This window comes from Macrotis lagotis, chromosome 4, assembly GCF_037893015.1.
Source record: "Macrotis lagotis isolate mMagLag1 chromosome 4, bilby.v1.9.chrom.fasta, whole genome shotgun sequence".
Taxonomy (NCBI): Eukaryota; Metazoa; Chordata; class Mammalia; order Peramelemorphia; family Peramelidae; genus Macrotis; species Macrotis lagotis.
This window is the reverse complement of record NC_133661.1, coordinates 196,549,616-196,569,788: the sequence shown is the minus strand read 5'-3', so window position 1 is coordinate 196,569,788 and position 20,173 is coordinate 196,549,616. Positions and strand designations below refer to the sequence as shown.

Below are 20,173 nucleotides of genomic sequence, written 5' to 3'. Positions count from 1 at the left end.
TAGCTGCCCCTATAGATTATAGACAGTTCTCTAAGAATATAAGTAAAAGAAAAGGTGCTGAACTGAATTAACAGAGTGAGTTTATTTGTGGAGGAGTTGCATGTATCAATGAAATTTATGGTCCAATCCTTAACCTTTTTCAGATTTAAACTTGGCAGCTAGGTGGTGCATTGGTTAGAGTGTTGGCTTTGGCCTCAGGAAGACCTGAGTTCAAATTCAGATTTAGATTCTTCAGGCAAATTACCTAGCTTCTCTGTGCCTCAATTTCCTTAACTGTAAAGTGGAGATAATGAAAACACCTACCTTAGAAGGCTGAGGTTATATTTGTAAAGAGTTTAGCATAGTGCCTGGCATATCCTCTTTCCTTTCCTGCTTTACAGTATTACCTTCTTAGTATCTTAGGTTTTCTGGAGAAAAAATATAAATGCATATATATATATCTTATGAATATATATATAATGTATCTGTATATGTATATTTATATATATCAAAAAACTATTTAAATGTGAAGAAAAGGCATTTATAATATAGTATAATTGAGTACTGGCTAGATTAAAATTCAGAATACTTTGGTTCTAAATCCAACTAACCAAGCAATTGTGGGTAAATATTTTAAACTCTATGGGCTTTAGATTCCTCAAAATGAGGGAGCTGTACTAGATAATTTCTAAAGTTCCAGCTCTAAATACTTTTGCTTCTATGATCCTTCTAACTTTATGATTCAAGCAAGAAGAATTTGACCATAATAAAGGGCAATTTTTTGTATGAAGTAGTCAGTCATTTCTTAGATGATCACAGATGCCATGCCAAACTAGCTTTCAGTTGAAGACTCATCTTACTCATGAAATACTGGCACATATATAAGAAGAAATTCAGAAAAGAGGAGCAATTAGGAAGATGCAAAACTAGTCATTTAGATCCAGTGGTTTTCTATGGGAAGACCAATTCATATTTTTGTTTAATCATACCTTTGAATGTATTTAACTCTTCAATGATTGTTAGTCTCTTTGGGGTTTTTCCTTCTTGAATTCTACATTTTGTTTGTAGATATCATATTAGAAGATTCATGAGCTTTAGCTATCAACTGACATTAATAACAGCCTTCCTTGATCTTCTTAGCTTTGCTATTTGAGAGTAGACTGGAAGCAGCCTAGTGGTCCCAACTGGTGAATGCCTTATTTACTTTTCAATATGATAGCTGATTTATAAAGAACAAATCAATACTGAAATTTTGATTTAAGTAAATAATAGCAATCTGAGCATTTTCTGAACTAAAAGATAACTCTCTCCCATATCATAGGGGGACGTCATTTCTACCATTCCCATAGGGTTCTAAACAATTGCAATTTTGGGATAGAAATTTTCAACCCTTTACTGAATGAATGAATGAACGTGCATTTTAAAATTTCTTACCTATCATCTCCTTACCTCTGGAAACACTTCAACTAGAAAATGAATAACAATATTCAATAGTGACCATAAAAGAATATGCAACTACCATAACTGTGAACATTTTTTTTCTTTGATGTATTCCTGATGATAGTTAGATACATTCTTTAAAAAGAAAATTAAAGTCCCCAAATCTAATTATATTTCTGTAAAATGCTATAAGGAGACCTTTCAATCTTGGGTTTAAATTGATTTGAACTATATGGCTTTCTATCTTTGTTCTACTTCAATTTATTTCTCTAGTATTCTTTTGTGTATCAGTATCCTGAAGCAATCTGTGCCTGGGTCCTTTGCTTGCTTTCTTGATTCACCTCTGTGGTGAAAAGGGACCTAAAAGAAAAATAGACAATTGTGCTCCAGGGAAAGGAGAAAATAAAAACAACAATAAAACTTAACTATCTTATCTCATTTAGTGTTTCCCCCTGAACTCTCTTTTTATCTAGGCTCCACTTACTCCAACCCTAGGCTTGTGGTCTTGTTTAATATCAGCCAGTAATAAAGAGCCCTTCAGCTAAATACCACTATATTCCCCTCTTAACTGCAGCTCTTGAAGCAGTCATCGGGGAAAGGGGAGTCGGAACCCTTCAATGTCAAGGCGTTTAGAGGCACTCTGGCATCAATCAACATATACGTCCGCTAAGTGCCTGCTTTCATTTACATGAAATATTCATACAGCATTCCGTTTTGCTTTTCTCTCTCCTAATCATCACTTTTCGGAAGAAGCTACAATCATCTCAGTTAGGGGAGGGTGTTATGGGACGTGCTGTACCTTTCAAAGTCAGACTTCCTGCAGATAGCTAGTTCTGTAATGAGGCAGCAGACTGGATGGACCACCAAAGGTCTTCCTCACATAAGCTAGCCTTGTTATCATGTACCATTCATCTTCAAGTATACAACTTAGTGCAAATGAAAGTAATTAATTAACCATAACAAACCTGTCAAAAAGCTATTTAGGATTTTGACAGAAAAAAATAATTTAACATTTGCTTTAAGTGGAAAACAAAAATCCTCTTGCTCAGGAAAATTCCAAAGCCCTTCTCTTTTCTGCCAGCACTCTTGTAGCCCTCTTGTTACTACACCAGCTTAATTACATAAGTAGAATTTAATTTAATTTTCAGATCTTTTTTAACTTATATGAGTATATGACACTTTGGTAGTTGATGTTGTTTTTCAGACCACTATGAGCATGGGATTATATATTTATGTATGTCTATATTTATATACATTCATATGCATAAAACACACACACACACACACACATATATATATATATATACATCAAATATAGACTAGATTAAGTAATTTCAAAAAGTTTGTATCCTTTACATCCAGCCACTTAGCTATTAAGTGTTCACTAAAGCATTTTTAAGGAAAATATTGATTAATTTGTGAATTATATTATTTTCTTAAATGTTATTGTCAAATCCCACTTTGAGGGAAGCAGAGAGGGCATATCCATTCTTAAAATTCTGAAAATTAGCCAATTGATTTTTGTCCTTAGTGGGTAAAATAAGGGAGATTCTGTTATATCAGAATATTAACATTGATATATTATGCCACAGAAAAAATTCTTTATCTATCTCAAGGAAGGTGTTTTTTTTTTAAGAATTTTTGTTTGGTCCCCTTGCAGCTCTATTATTTGTCATGATTTCCAATGAAGTTTTAGCTTGTTGGAGATAATTTTTGAAAAAGCATTTTTTTGGGAAAGGAGGAAGTGTTAAAGAGAAACCATCATAGTAATCTTTAAAACCTAAGGAAAATGAGAAGAAACATGAAACGTGTTAGTTATGAGAACTATATTTTAACTGACAATCTTTTACATGAGAAGTCTCCAAATGAAAACACCAGAAACGTTAGTGGCCATGAAGCAGTTTATGATGCTTGCCCCCACCTCCTCCCCAATAAAATGCAGACCAACATGATATGCTAGATGACCACAGAAGAAGCTCCAGGCATCATCTATCTGATCCCTGTTTCTGGCTTCAGACTTTTGCTACATAACAAATGCCAAAATTATAGATGATTGACTATAAAAGGCAAAGTGCTGAAACCCTAGAAAATTCCAAAATGTCAGTGCCATCTTGAGTACATTTTTATCAAGCAGATAAGTTTAACATATTTGTTTACATTCAAAAGAACCTCTTAAAATTAGTCATCTTTTTTAAGTTTCATTTCTTTTCTTTAAAATTCTTTTTTTCGTTAGACTTATTTCTCTCTAAATAACCAAAAACACCCTGTGATTATATTTAGAGAAAAGTTACCATGAAAAAAATCTAAATTTCAACTCTTTGTGATTCTAAGGATTCGAGTATAAATAATCTAAAACGATTTGAAACAATTTGGGTCAATAATGTTCAGTTACCTTAAATAAAGAAACAATCATACTTATACAGAAAAAGCAATTGTATTTTTGTGGAATATGAAAGTATGGGGAAAACTTCAGAAAGATTTATGTTATTTTCTCTCTCTTCCCAACATGTTGTAATCTCAGAACCAGAATGAAAATCAAAGTTTTAATTTATTTCACATTTTGCTCTAACAGTATGCATTGCTTTTTAAAGACAAACAACTTAGAAAAGGTTAAGAGTTGGTATCGAGGAGGTTCAAAGTGGCTTTGAGTTTTAAAATGCTATTTTGCAGTTATAGCTCCTATCTAATATGGAGGTGGTTCTTTATTTTTTTTCCCTTAGTTATTTAAGTTTGTTAACTATGGCGAGAAGTTTAATCTCTGAGTGTGTTTTAAATGTACTTTTCTAGGAACAATTGAGAAAAGTGATAGAAGTTAAATGTCGAAACTAAATCAAAGTTCCCATGGGCTTGTAGAGTGAACACGATGGAGTATAATTTTGAAAAGTATTTGAAGACAGGAAGAAAGGAATGAACCCATAAGGTTAAGACCTAACCTATTAAACCTTCAAATACACATAATGAAGTGAGAAAAAAGTACCTTTTGAGAATAAACAAGTTGCAGAACATGTATATTCACTCACACCCCCAAGTCCACCCATGTTGAATAAATTAAAGCTATTAGAAGGGTGAAGTTACAGATTTTTTTAAAAAAAAATCTGAGTCATAAGTGGCATAATCCATTTCTTACCCTTTTGTATGTTACTTTTAAAGTTGATTTACTTCTATTTCAGAATCTGACATTTGCTATTGTGCCCCTATTTGAACCTTTCAAATAACTAACATCAAATCGGTCATTTTCCTCCCCTGCTCACCTCCTGGATCCCCCTCCTTTCCAAATCATGGTTTGACTCAGGCTGCAAGTACTGCCGAGACCAGCTTAAAGTTTGTAGGGTTTGACTCAGTTGCAGCCTATCATACCTGTGGGATATCTTTAATCCAGCAAGTTGTGGGAACTTATGTACATGGTTAGCTTTTGATCTCATGACAATGGTTTTGAACATAACTAGTGAGGCAGACATAAAAGAATTGATTCTCCCTTGTTCTGCTCTCCTAAAGTGCTCTCAAAGTAGTGAATACCATTAGCCTCTGAAGTTTCTGGTGGGTGTTTTCTGGGGGAGGACTAAGGGAAGGGAAAGAAGGAGAGTGTGAGATACAATGATTTCTACTGAGTTTTTATATCAGCCTGACTAGCCTTGGGTAACAGCTGAGGAAAACAATTAGCCTTTGTTGACACATTAGGTAATCTATTGTTCGATTGCTATTAATGCTCCACCAACAAATATTTATTAAAGTCCACTGTGTTCAGGCATTTGCCTAGATTCTGAGAATATAAAGAAAGACAAAAATGTCATGATCTCTGTCCTAAAAAAACCTTAAATTCTCAAAAAACTTAAACAGTGGAGACAACATGTTCATTTGCAGATATATACAAAATCTATGCAAAATAAATACAAAGGAATTTTAAAAAGGAAGGTGTTGGCAGCAAGGGGATCAGGGAAGATTTCTTGTAGATGTAGAAGGTGGTCCTTCCCATGTCTTGTAGAAAAGTTGGAATTCTTAGGAAAGGAAATTCTCAAGAGATGGAGTTAAGAAAGGTGTGTAGTTTTACCTAGATTAAAGACTATTCTTTCTCTCGGCCCCCCCACTCATAATTTCATAAACCAGGGAGGCAATTACCTCCTATCTAAGTGAATCTTCACCAATTCTGTGACAGTCGTAGAAAGTTGCAGCAGTGGACAACGTGGGAGGGCATATATTCATGTCTTCCTAACTTTGAAGTTTGATTCTCTTACCATCACCATACCCTGATTCTCTAATCCATTCTTCTTGAATAAATAAAATATTGTTTCTGTTTTATAAGCAGAACTGACTATAGAGTCACATGACTGTTTTTATAAACTCTAATATCCCAGAATTTATCCAGTCAAGTATGTGTTGTCCCTTTCAAAGTAATCCCCTTGAAATACTTTGTCCTTATTTCAATAATATTCAGAACTATGTGGAAATGTCTTTGCTGCCTGCAAATGTTCTTTTAAATATCTTTAAAAGTGGCAAATATTTGTCCTTTGAGATCAATTTGACTTAAAAATAGCCCAAAGTTATTCAAATCCATATCGGATAAATAAAGTGGGTATTCAAGCTAGTGAATGACTTTTTTTTAAATTAAAATATTGTGATTCTTTAAATCTGTGACTCCTGTATTAGTTAAAATGGTTAAACTGGTGATCTAAAATCAGAGATGCAGCATTGGTAAGATTTATAACTTCCTAAGGAGGCTACAGTGAAGGGCAATACTCATTAAGATGTATGAATTTTGTTTTGTTGGTTTTTTTAAGCAAATCTCTTTATTTTGTAATCACACCTTGCAGGTGCATTGCACATATTTTGAGGTTTGTGCTTGAGGGAGTCAAGCTCAGTCAGTCAACAATTTCATAAGCATAACACCTTTGTTAGCCATAAAAGATGAATTTAAACCAGATCACATTTAACCTTCAGAACAGAAGCATAAACACAAGGAAAAATTAATTAGTGTGGCATTCTGACTATTTATAGTGACCAGATTCCAAATGCTACTATGCCATTATCTTTTAGGTGAATTGTTACTATGGAATAAACATAGGTTTTCAAAGTGTAAACAATTGCTCATCTACAGTTCAAGATGTACTCTCTCTGGATCTGTCTTTCTCTCTTTCTCTTTCTTCCTCCCTCCTTTCTTCCCTCCCTCCCTCCTTCTCTCTGAATCTTTTCTTCTCTCTCTCTCTCTCTCTCTCTCTCTCTCTCTCTCTCTCTCTCTCTCTCTCCCTCCCTCCCTCCCTCACACTCCTCCCTCTCCACTCTCCTTTTCTTTCTCTTTCTCTCCCCCCCACCCTGTCTCCTCTATGTAATGTCTATGTATATATTGAATACAGACTAAAACCTCTGTAGGTTTCTGTTTTGAATATTTCTTTCATGAACACATTTATACATTAAAAAAGGAGCAGTATCAGCATCTTTAGTGACATTTCATTTTGGGTCAGGCTATGTGATTTCATCAGTATAGGGTACTCCCAATAGGGAGACTCCCTCCATCGATGCTGAACTACAATATCTGTAACTTAAAAAGCTGACTAGGGCATTGAGTAGTTGGCTCAGGATCATATAACCCGTGTGTTCAGAAGAAGAATTTTGACCTGGTTGTTTCTGACTCTGGGGCCTTGCCTCTCTCCCTGACACCACACCACCACTGCTTTATTCACAGCATTTTAACTTAAAATGAAATTATTGTGGGTTGTAATGACACTTTTCTAATTTCCATATTATTTTCAAGAGACAAATAAACTATTTGAGATCATTTGCATTTAAGGATTTAAAGGAAAGAACCAACTTCTAGCTTTAATTTTTATTTTCATATTTCTGGCCTTATTTGCCAAGATCAAGCATAAATCCATCAAGCCACTTTGGAACTTTTAAACTTGCCTTCTTTTACATCTCTTGTTCTCATTATCCAGAAGTTATTCTGTCCCCTGTGTTAAATTACTTTATGCTGCAGCTTAAACGAACATGTCTTGCTTTCATCTAGCATTTCAAATAGGGCAAAGACTGCTGTACAATTTCCAAACACAACTGTGCTAACAGAGATGAATTACTAGAGTTTATATAATTTATATTAGGAATTCATAGACCTAGCAAAAGGGATTAGTACATTTTATTTCAGGGCAGGAGATGATCCTGTCATTAATGGTCGATACTTTCATCATCTTTTAAACCTGAGGAATTTCCTGGGTGACAAGACTGTAAGGACATATCAGAGATTCACAGCTGTGAGCTTTATCTGGCCATGTACTGCTTTACTCACAGTATGTGGACTACATTCCATCAAAACTGGATTAGACTGCCAATCATGCCCTCCGATGTATATTGTATTATGATTTTTTGAAAATGTCACTGAGATCAGAGTAATTTCTTGGCTAATTGCATCTTGTCTCTTCTTAATACTGTGCATTTAATGGTTTCATTACCTTACATGACAATCACAGCTCCTAGTCCAGTATTAAGGGCAGTCTCTCTCTCTCTCTCTCTCTCTCTCTCTCTCTCTCTCTCTCTCTCTCTCTCTCTCTCCCCTCCTTTATTCTTCCCTCCCTTCTCTCTCCATCCTTTTTATTCTTACCTCCTCTCTCTTTCTCTCTTCATTCTTTTTATTCTTCCTTCTCTTATCTCTCCTTTCATTTTCTCTCTTCTTTTATTCTTCCATCCCTTATCTCTCTCCATTCTTTTTATTCTTACTTCCTCTTTCACTTTCTCTCCATTCTTTTTTCCTTCTCTTCTTTCTCTTTTTATTTTTCCCTTCCCTCTCTTTTTCTATCTCTTCATTCTTTTTGTTCTTCCCTCCCTTCTCTCTCTTTCTCTCTCTCCATTCTTTTTTATTCTTCCCTCTTCTCTCTCCATTCTTTTTATTCTTCCCTCCCTTCTCTCTGTCTCACCATTTCATTCTTCCGTCCTTTCTCTCTCACCATTCTTTTTATTCTTTCCTCCCTTCTCTCTCCTCTCTCTTCATTCTTATGATTCTTCCCCCTTTTCTGTCTCTCCATTCTTTTATTATTTCCTCCTCCTCCTCCTCCTCCTCCTCCTCCTCCTCCTCCTTCTTCTTCTTCTTCCTCTCTCTCTCTCTCTCTCTCTCTCTCTCTCTCTCTCTCTCTCCCCCCCCTCCTCTCCTCTCCTCCATACACAGATTCAAAATTTAAGGCATCACTTTCATATGAGAACCAAAAAGATTTTTACTTCTTTTGTTATTCCTGAAATGAGATTTGTTTGTAGGTTCCATGAGGCTCCCTGTGGTCGAAGATATACAAAATAACTGAGATTGTTTTTGTAATCCCCAAAGCAGATCCTATGCCTAATACAGTATTTTCACTTTCTGTTATGGAAATAGATTAAAGAAGATATTAACCTTTAAGAAACTGTCATTCATTACTCACACTGCTTCCAGGTTCCCTGAGTCTTTCTCTAGACAATTCTGTCCCCTACACAAAAATATTTGTGAATTCTTATTACTAATTTATCTGGGGGACACTCATTTTGGTGAAAATAGGTTTCATTAAGCAATTCTTTGTCAGCTATTTGCCCATTACCTGGGGAGAAATGAGGAAGGAGAGATGAAAATCCATATAATAATAGATTTGTCTGAAAATATTTTTTATTAAAATCCTCCCTAAACCCACTTTAGATTAGAGTAAAACAAATATAGTACATGATTATAATGTATAAAACTCTTGAAAGCAAAATACTATTATTTCATTAATAATAATAATGGTGGTGATGATAATGTTGATAACAATATTCTAGATGAGAAGAAAGAGGTGATGATGATGATAGTGATTATTATTGGAAAGAAAAATTAACTGATTTTCAATTAAAATTCCAAAAATCTTTAAAAAGTGTCAGCAACACTCTGTAGGCTGTCTTCAGTATTTAGAGTTCTGCAATGATATCCTAGATCTAATGGGGTGCTTACCTCTTTGACAAACAAAGACTTGAACAATAGTCTAATTATGATGACATTCAAATGGCTCCCAACTGGTTTCTCTGAAATTATTACATTAAAACATATATATGATGAATGAATGAATGAAAAAATATTAAGCTCTTACCATGTACCAGTACCATGTTAAGTAGGAAGGAAGTAAAAGGGGAAAAGACTCCATAAACACTAAAATATTTATAGCATTGCCTTTTGTATGGTAATAGAAAAAAGGCAAAACAATACTGGAAAGAAACTTGGGCTTCTTTGATGGGAGAGAGATGGTGGAACATATTTTGGATTTTTCAATGTAATAAAATGTTATTGCACTATTAGAAATTATGACTATGAAGAATTCAAAGAAATGAGTTGATGTGAAATGGCATACAGTGAAGAAAGAAGAACTAAAAGAACAATACTCTGATGACCACAAAATACAATGAAAAGATGACTAGACTCAGATTAATTGACATAATCAATCTTGGTTCCAGGAGAATATATGATAAAATAGACTTCACTAAGTACTGGGGTGGGGAACCAAGGAGTGGGATGTTGCATATTGTATCATATAGGGTTCATTCATCAGAAGATTTTGGTTTGTTTCAAGGGAGGGTTCTTGGGGGGGATTGTATAGGAAAAAATTTTCTTAAAAGGTTTCAATAAACTTTCAAAAATAAATGAAAGTAGGTACTATCAATATAGGTTTCAGAGAGAAGGGATATTGTCAAGGGCTATTTCTTATATCTCTCCCCTTCCAAAGTGGGAGGGAGGAGAGGAAGGGAGAAGAGGAAGGGAGAAGTAACCCCGCTAGTTTTCTTTGGTTTGTCTCTTTCCTTGAAAATGATAATTGTCAGCTATAGGATGGGAGGCATCGTAAAAAGATAGGCATATTCTGCTTGGCATTCTTGGTAGGGGGTTGCTGCTGAAAGATGCACTTGTGTCTGGATCTGACAGCAGCTGTGGTATCCAATTCAGATTCAAGGTGGCAGGGAGAAAGAGTGTGAATACTAACCAACTCAAGGTGTTTGTAAATACGCTGCTTTGCTAACCATTCAGAGCTGGTTTGCATAGCTTGTTGCATTTTCTTTTATAAATGTAAGATGACAGTTTTTAAAGAGTGCAATCAGTGATGAGTTTTTCTTGTAAATGTTTTCTAAAAGAGCCCCATGCAGTCCATTGGTATTCAAATAAAACAGAAGAAGAGAGATGATTAAAAAAGCAGTTTCTGATCATTATATATTTCATGGGAGAATATTAACTGTGATATCATCCTATAGCTATGCAGCCCCTGAGTTCAAGGATCTCTAACCTTCAACTTCAGGTAGGGTTCAAAATTCATTACAAAACTTTTTAATTGAAATCTTTTATTTCTATGACATATTACATTCCAAATATCCCTGTTTTCCTGCAAACCTTGTCTTGCAGCAAGGATGAAACAAAGAATAAAGTAAAAAGAAAAGTTAAAAAAGAATAAATAAAAATCACCGAATAAGTAATATTTCACACCCAAAGTCTCCCACTACTCCAATGAAAAGAGAGGAAAAGATGCATATTTTTAATCCTTCTTTGGCTAGGTTTGGTCATGTTTTAGTATTCTTTTCACTTATATTGCAGTCATTATGCATATTGCTTTTCTGCTTTTGCTTTTTAAAAAAATTCCACATCAGTTCCATAGAAATCTTCCAATATTTCCCTTAATTTTTTTATTAATTGTTTTTAGGTCTAAAAACCTTCAATACATTCATATTCCACAATTGGTTTGGTCATTCCCTACTCATTGAGCATTTCCTTTGTTTTCCAATTCTTTGCTAGTTCAAAAAAGCACTCCTATGAATATTTGTGTCTATATGGACCTTAGCTTTTTTATCTTTTATATTCTTGTGGCTGGCTATTTGTTATGCAGAAGGGTCTTGTCAAAATTTTTGGGAATTCCCTTTTTCTATTCCTTTCCCTCTCCCAAATCTTTCCCTAAACATGGTGGACAAAGAAATAAAGAAAAATCTGCTTTGAGAAGTTCTAAAAATATTTCATATATCATTAATTAATTTCTCTTGACTACTTTCTGTGAATGGAGGAATGTATTTCTGAACAACTGACCTATTTGGATCACTAAGGGTTTATTTACTTAGGGTAAAGGTCCCAGGTTTTCAAAATGATAGCATAAAGCTCCCTATAGATAAAGAAAAAATGATTAGTGATAATTCATTGCTTAAAAGATAAGGGGTCTTTTTTCAGGATTAGTCTGATAAATGGTCATGCTAAAACCAGCAGCATAGCATATTGGATAAAGTATCGAAATGACATCATTGTCTTGAATCTTCCTTCTGATATCTGTATGGCCTTGGCTAAGTCACCTTTCCCAGGTTCTCTTTCCTCCTTTGTAAAGTAGGGATGATAATCCAGCCTCATTGAGCTATTGTGAGGATCAAATGAGGCAGTATATGAAAAGCGCTTGGCTGTTACAATCCAAGCTTAATGTTAGTTATGATCATTATCATTTACACAGATGGCAAGGTTAGGATTGTGGGTAAGGATAGAAGTGTCCTTTGAATCTTATTGCCATTTTGGTTCTGCAGACATGAGGGTAGTAATCTGATATTCTGTGTGTCCAGCAGGTTATTGCATAACATATATTTGGCAAACATCAGAATAAATGGTAATGCAAACACATGACTTTGAAGATGGGAGTGGGAGTACTCAATTTTAATCAAAGTTGCAACCTAGAAAAATTATTTAATCCTTTTTAGTTTCTATTTTTCCCAACTCTATGAAAGGAGATGCAAAAGAGAGTATACGAATGGAACATCATAAATATTTTGTAAGTAAACTCAACTCAGTGGGATGGGAAGAACATTAAACTAGTTTAGGAAAGACCTGGATTTGAATAATGCCTTTGTTGCTAACTAACTGATTCTGGATAGGTCACATAAGTACTCAGAACCTTAGCTTACTTTTGTAAAATGAGTTAATTAAAAGAGTTAATATCTACCTCATAAAACTGTTTTGAGAAATAAAGGAATAAATAAAGGAATGATATGTTATTATGCCATCATTTCAGTCATATCTGACTCTTTATGATCCTTTTTGGGGTTTTCTTGGCAAAGATCCTAGAATAGTTTGCCACTTCCATCTCCAGTTCATTTTCCACATGAGCTAAACTGGTGAAAGTGGGAAAACTTCCTTTCCTTGCTTTTCCTCCTTAACCCAGGCTCTGAAAAATGGTCTGGGGAAGCAGAGGAAGAGGTATTTCTAACTATTGTTTCCCTATCCTTAGTTTCATGAACTGTCCAGCAACTTGAGCCAGAAATAGAGCTATTTTCTCAGCATCATCAGTTCAAGAGATGCAATCTATTGCTATCACTGCAGTGAATCAAAGAAGGCTACAAACACTCATTTGGTAGGGGGCTTCATGTTAGGTGATTTGGGCATACCTAGGCAAATCTCCATTGAATATATAAACAAAATAATGTTTGTAAAGATACATATACTTTCTCACACATAAACAATATGTGTGTATATATGTATGCATGTATACTTGATATAGAGATAGATAGTAACTACATCAAAATGAGGAAAGGTAAGGTCTAAATGAGGGGTTCTTAGCTTTTTGTGTGTCATAAATCCCTTTGGCAGTCCAATGAAGTCTATAGAATATTTCTCAAAATAATAATTCAAAAGGGACAATAAATGTGTATATTAATATATATAGACATATATGTATATTTATATAAACACACTTACATACATATTTTATGTGTATATTGTATGTATGTTTATATAGACATGCTTATTTTTGGTGTATGTGTGTCTATACTCATACATCACAAACATTATTTTGAAAAAGGGTATACAGACTTTATTGGGTTGCTAAAAGTATATATGACACAGAAAAGATTAAGAACCTCTAGTTTAGGTCATTGCCTTTCCCCCTAGGCATCTTCTTTCACTATGAATTAATTAATTGCTCTTAATTGGTATAGTTGGTCTTATCTCCATAGGACTGAGGGACATGATGTTTTTCTTAGCATAGCCTTGCTACTTAGGTTTATAAACCAAATACCAACCTTTTGCATAGCCCCCTTGAGAAGTGATAGATGGTGTGGCAAGCCTCAACTGTTTTTCAAACTGTCTCCTGAATGGATAAATGTGTCAGAATTAAAAGATAGTTTATGCTTCAACACCAGTGGGGGAAAAAATGAAGCAAGGTTATGGTGCCACCTGCCTCATAATGAACAAACAGAGCAGATGGATGCTTGTGTCCCTTAGGTAAAAAAGGTTTACTTAGAATATGGAAAGGAATAACTTTGTAAGGCAGAAGAGGGTAGAGGATGTCTTTTTTTAGTTTTATAGTACTATGGTAAACAATTCTAAATATGCATTCTCCTGTGTGGGAAGTATATTAGAAAGGTGAAGATGAGTAATAATTATTATTGATATTTCATATAAATAAAACTAATATTAGGAGGTAACTTTTAAGGTAAGAAGTAAAAATATAAACTCCCAAAAGAAAATAATGAGAAGTCGGTAATAGTAGTAGTATTACTACTACCAGTAGTAGTAGTAGCAGAAGTTGTAGTGGTATAATGGTAGTTATATAGTGGTAGTGGTAGTGGTATGGTGATGTTACTGGTGGTAGTACTGGTGGTAGTTCATGATATGAAAAGAAGCGGACTCAGAGTTAGGAAGATCTCATTTCAGGTTCCCCTTTAAGTGTCCAAGGCAACTCCATAATGCTATGTTTCCTAGATAATTTTCAACCTGAAACAGTAGAGAGTTTTAATACTGGGACTTAACTACATTATTAAAATAACAGGCCTATCCTCTCAACTCATGCACAAAAATTGACACTATTAATATAATTAATGGAGAGAAACAGCTTGAGAGAGCATAGCAATTCTCAAACATTTTGGTCTCAGGACTCTTTCATACTCTTAAAGTTATTTAGACTCTCTGCCCCAAAACTTTTGTTTATGTGGGTTGAATTTATCAATATTTATTGTATTAGACATTAAAACTGATAAAATTTAAATATATATATATATATATATATATATTAATTCATTTAAAACTACTGGAAATAAACACATTTTATGTTAACAAATAACATTTATGAAACTATTGTCTATAAAGATTTAGTGAGAAGTGTGATATTGTTTTGCCTGTTTTTGCAAATCTCTTTGATGTGTGGCTTAATAAAAGACAACTGGACTGTCATATCTTGTTCTGTATTTGTTTTATTGATATATTGTTTTGGTTGAAAAATATGAAGAAAATCCAGACTCACAAAGCTATGTAGTTGGTAAAAGGAAGAGTTTTAATTGGCAAATAACATTTTAATATTACTGTTTGATCTCTTGACACCCCCCCCACTCCCACCCCAAAAGGATCTCCAGTCCTCTGTGACTGCACTTTGAAAACTTCTGGAGTAGTGTGGATAGGTGGATAGAAGACCAGGCTCAAAGTTGGTGATACATGGTTGAAGTCCTGATTGTTTCCTACCATGTGTCTTTATATATCAATTAACCTTTATTATTTGTGTCTGAACTATGATAGAGTGTTATGAACTTATATTGGTCTGATCAGCCTTGGTTGGAATACTGTACCTTGACTTTAGCACAGTGATGTTATTTTAATCTTCTTTGAGAAAAGTCACCAAGCCCCTAAGCAAACAATGCAACCAACCAAACTTTCGGTTCCCTAGGCAAATCTCAAATATCATATGTTGCATGACATTGTTAATCTGTGTCGATAGAATGAGTTTACACATTGAGGTGTTCTGTGCCAATGAAATTACAAATCTTTGCTCTCTGCTCACCCCCATTTCCCACCAAAATAACAAATAAACAAAAACAACCCTGGCAATAGTAGTGGAAAGGATAGGAAAAATGTACCTGTTAATTTATTGATTTAAGCACATCCCAGTTTAAGAAACTGGGGCAAACAAGATTAAGTGATTTGGCCATAGTCACATAGCTAATAAGTATGAGGCCATATTTGAACCCAGGAAGATGAATCTTCCTATGCTACCTGTTGTTTGTTCTTCATTCTAGAAGAAGACCGTGAGGTAATGGAGGAGATGCCATGACAAGCACATGAATTGAATTTGAGTAAGGGGGTGCTGTGCTAAGTTACTGGTCAACTCCTCCAGAGCCATCTGGGTTCAGTAGCCAGATATAAATCAGGACAACTGGAGATGGCCCTGAATGTGAGGCAGTCAGGATTAAGTGACTTGCCCGAGGTCACACAGATAGAAGTGTCTGAGGCTGGATTTGAACCCAGGTCCTCTTGACTCCAGGGTCAGAGTTCTATCCACTGCTCTACCTAGCTACATACACAAACATAGATGCCTATGTATATTTCCTGAGTCAAATAAGTGGATCTGTTGTTCTTATCAATATGACTACATATATAGATAATTCTAACTTTAAAAAACTGCATACACAAATAAAACAACGCAGGATAAGCAAAATACAATTGCAGTTCTGGAGGATATATGATTGAAATATCTTGACAGTGCCCCAAAACTGAAGTAGACAGGATTTATACTAAGTGGTACTTCAGGCATTAGTTAATGTCATTCTTCCCACTATATATATGTATATATATATATATATATATACATATATATATATATATGCTGCTCTATTGTATCTTTCTTTTTCTTTTTCTTTTCTTCCCCACTATCCAGTTCCTTTCCTTTTTTATTTCTCCCTTTCTTTTGTTCTCTTTCTCCATGTGAATTTAAGATAACTAGTGACTGTGTGGAAATTGTTTAGCCATCCTTGTGGCAGAGAGGTCATTGACTTCTGTCCTAAGGCAAGACCTTGAAAAGCCTGAGAAAATTGCTGATAAGAATACAACTAAGGGAAGTCCATAGCTGCCCATGACTCAATAGTTAAGAATGTAGTCAGTAAGACTGACTCACCCAATAAAGGTAGGAATGGTCATAGCAAATGAGTAAGTCTTATATCCTGGGTAAGTTTTGGATAAACAACTAATCATTGTTGCTTGTTAGACAATAATATAATATTTGATGGAGGCAAACCAGGCATATGAAGGATTTAAAACATTTTGACATTAAAGGAAATATGTGGAGCAAGTAAGTATTCTTAAACTGGAACCTGGGAATTTGAATTAAAAATATTTTGATATTATATTTCTATTTGATAAATATTTCTATATAAATGGTTTCCTTTGTAATCTTATATACTTTTTTGGACATTTAACAATGTTATAATGAGTAGGATTTCATTGACTTCACCAATGGTTTATGAAAAAAAAGTAAAGGACCATTAATGTAGAGGTTTTGCATTTATGCATATGATTGAGATAACTATATTTATCATAAACATTTTTTCCCTAATTGGACTTTACCTCAGTTTAGTTAAGCATAGCCCCCAAAGAAGCCAGTGATTACTTAAATACTACTAGATTTAGGTTTTGTACTTGTATTAAGTTACAATTCTCTTGTATGAATCTGTGGGGATTTTTGGCTTGCCAACTTGATACAGATTCTTGAAAAGCAGAATGCTTAAACTTAGATTCACTATTCTTAGGAACCTGCTAAATGATTTGTGTAAAGAATCCCTAACATATAGGACTACTTTTTTTTTTTTTTGGATTTGGTCCAGGTTTAATTCATCAACTCATAGATTGGTGGTCCTGGGCCAAGGTTCATTCTCAAGGCCCACTAGTAAGGGAAATGCATGGGGGAAGTGGAAGAGTTCCAATCAATTCAAACAATATCCACCATGAATAGCACATTGTATCTTGTTTCATTATTGCCACATAGAGTAAGCTACGGTACTAGTCATACCATAATCAGGTGCAATTTGGATAGAGTAAAGACTTTAAAAGAAATGTTGGGAGATAGGTTTTGTTCTTCTAATAGAGAATTTCTCTTTTCTCTAACTAGAAAAATAGGATTAGTACATGGATGATACATGATAGAAAGAAGATTGATAAACTGGAGAAGAATCCATATATTGAAAGTCATTTCATCCATGAGTATCTGTTGAAGGAACTGGGAATATTTAGCCTGGAGAAGATAGGGATTGATATGGATATGACATGATAGCTGTCTTTAAGTACTTGAAAATTTCTGATGTAGAAGTATTGGACTTACTCTTCTTGATCATCCAGAAAGTAGTACTATGAGTAATGGGCAGAAGTTGAGAAGAGGTAAATTGTCAGAAGAGATATTGTTAGAGCTACCTAAAACAAAATGGACTTCCTTAGGAAGTAGTAGGTTCCTTCTCAATGGAATTCCTCAAATAAAAACTATATGATGGTCATGGTGGTGGACATTCTTGCTTAGATATGGATTGGATTGGATGGCAATTATTTCTAACTCTAATTATGTAGCAGCTATATCAGTCCTAGTGCTAGGAAAACATGAGTTCAAACTCAGCTACAGACAGTAGTTTTGTGACCCTGTGCAAAAGACTTACTCTCTGTATGTTTCAGTTTCCTTAGCACAGCACAGCACAGCACAGAGGCTAGTACCTAGAAGTCACTTGATAAATGCTGATTGATTGATTGATTGATTGATTATAATGGAAGTAGTAATAGAACCTACTTTCTCAGGATTGTTATGAGGATAAAATAAGTTAATAATTAGAAAGCATTATTGTGTATCTTAAAACACTAAATAAATACTAGCTATTATTAGTTATGTAATCAAACTAAACTAGCCCTGAAATATTAAACCCTGACTATAAGCCTTTCCTAATTCATTTGGTTCAAAGGAAATCAGCAATTGATAATAATGACAAAGCATTTCTCAGTTTCTAAATTGTTTTGCTTACAAACATATGAAGAATATAGCACAAGTAGAATTAACCTCATTTTACAGATGAAGAAATGTTGACATAAAAAGTTTATTGTCACATTTTTTTGAAGGGCATTGATAAATTGGATAAACCCTACCTTTCTTGGCGCTCTTCCCCCACAAGATGAAGCTGATGAAAATGGTAAGATGGTAGGAGATCCTGCCATCTGAAGACTGACTAAAACAACACAGAATGTTTAGCTTAGAAAAGATATGGTAACCATAGGATAGGCATTTTCAAGTATTAGAAGGACTGACATGTGAGTGAAATAAGAAAACATTTCTAATTATTACAGCTAAAAGTGGGATGGAATACTTCCTGACATATTAACTTCTTCACTAGAAGTCTTTGAGCAGAGATGGGATGATCATTCATTGGGGACATTGTGGAGAGGATGACTATTCGGGTCCTCTCCTGCTTTCTCATATCATCCTGATCCATATTTGGCCTTTAGATCTAGATGTCTCTAGAGGAGAAAGTGAGACTGATGATTTAGCACAGCAACCCCTCATTCAAATCCAATTCACTTGCTTGTCATGGCAACACCTCCCTGATGTCATGATCTTCTTTGAGAACTAAGGACAAATGTTAGGTCCCCAGATACAGGGGAGAATAGATATCCTCCGAAGTCCATTCTAATTCTTTGATTCTGTAATCTTCCTTGTCTGTAGAGCTGATCTTTTGTTCTTCTATTCAAAATTTATTAAGTGCCCACAAAAGTTCAAACTCCTTAGCCTGGTATGTAAGGCCACCATAATCTTATGCCATCCTTGCTTTCCTGTATGGTTCCTATTTACACTATTTTTTTGTGAGCTATACTGTACCAAATCAGGACTAGTCTTAAACCCATGCTATTCATAACCTTTTACCCATCCCATGCTATGCTCCCTCTCAATCCTTGTTTTTATACTGTTTCTTGCACTTGGAAGTCTCTTTCATTACATCATCTCTGCTGATCAAATATTACCCATGATTTAAAGTCCTCTCATATATTTATTACATATCCTTTTTATTATAGTTTTTTTTGTATAATGCTTCATAATTCCCTACTAGATGTAAACTCTATGAGAGTCTAGACTGTGGCCTATTTATTCCTTATATCCCCTCTGATTTGCCTGACCATGGTGATTCATGCATTTTTACTGACAAACAACAATCCAAGGAAACCTGTTCATAAAAGCATTTTATAAAAATATCCCTGTTTGACCTACTGATATTTCCTATTAGTTACAAATTCAAGAAAAGAGCCAAGAGATTTAAATACATTTATTCAGCGAAATGCATTGAATTTCAAAATGCTTTTTTTTTTATTATTTCTAGGTTTAGAGTGGTTTTTTTTTAGTTTTTTTTTTTGTAAAGCAAATGGGGTTAAGTGGTTTACTCAAGGCTACACAGCTAGTTAATTATTAAGTGTCTGAGGTTGGATTTGAACCCAGGTACTCCTGACTCCAGGGCTGGTGCTCTATCCACTGCGCCACCTAGCTGCCCTTTTTTTGCTTATTTCTAAAGGTAAAATATTTAATTATTGAGTAAAATACTTAAATATACCAGTAATGGTAATATAGTTAGGCAAACTTAAACAACCCAACAATACACTTTAAGGAAATGAAAGTTACCAGAGAAATATGTTGGTTTTTACCATCCATGAGTGGGGGAAAAAACTGGAAAAATTTGTAATTAATTTGTGTATTTTTAAAAAGTAGCAAAGCCACTTAATCTCATTTTCCTTGCAAAAAAGTAGCAAATTTCAGCAGTTTTTAATGAAAATTATTATGTTGCTTAGGAGCATACATTATATTTTCTAAAATAAATGAAATATTGGGGCAGCTAGGTGGCATAGTGGATAGAGCACCAGCCCTGGAGTCAGGAGTACCTGGGTTCAAATCCAGCCTCAGACACTTAATAATTACCTAGCTGTGTGGCCTTGGGCAAGCCACTTAACCTCATTGCCTTGCAAAAACAAAAAAAAATAAATGAACATTGTAAA

At 34.5% G+C, this 20,173-nt stretch overlaps 1 long non-coding RNA gene across 8 annotated transcripts in view; it reads left to right on the top strand.

Moving 5' to 3' along the window:
* Positions 1-20,173, top strand: part of LOC141522010 (uncharacterized) — a 354,724-nt gene that overhangs the window by 168,085 nt on the left and 166,466 nt on the right. The window contains exon 1 of one of the 8 annotated variants that reach the window (XR_012478112.1): positions 16,343-16,454. The exons of the other annotated variants lie outside the window; for them this stretch is intronic. This is a non-coding gene — a long non-coding RNA (uncharacterized LOC141522010). Of the gene's footprint in view, positions 1-16,342; positions 16,455-20,173 lie in introns of those variants that run through there. 8 annotated transcript variants of the gene reach the window in all.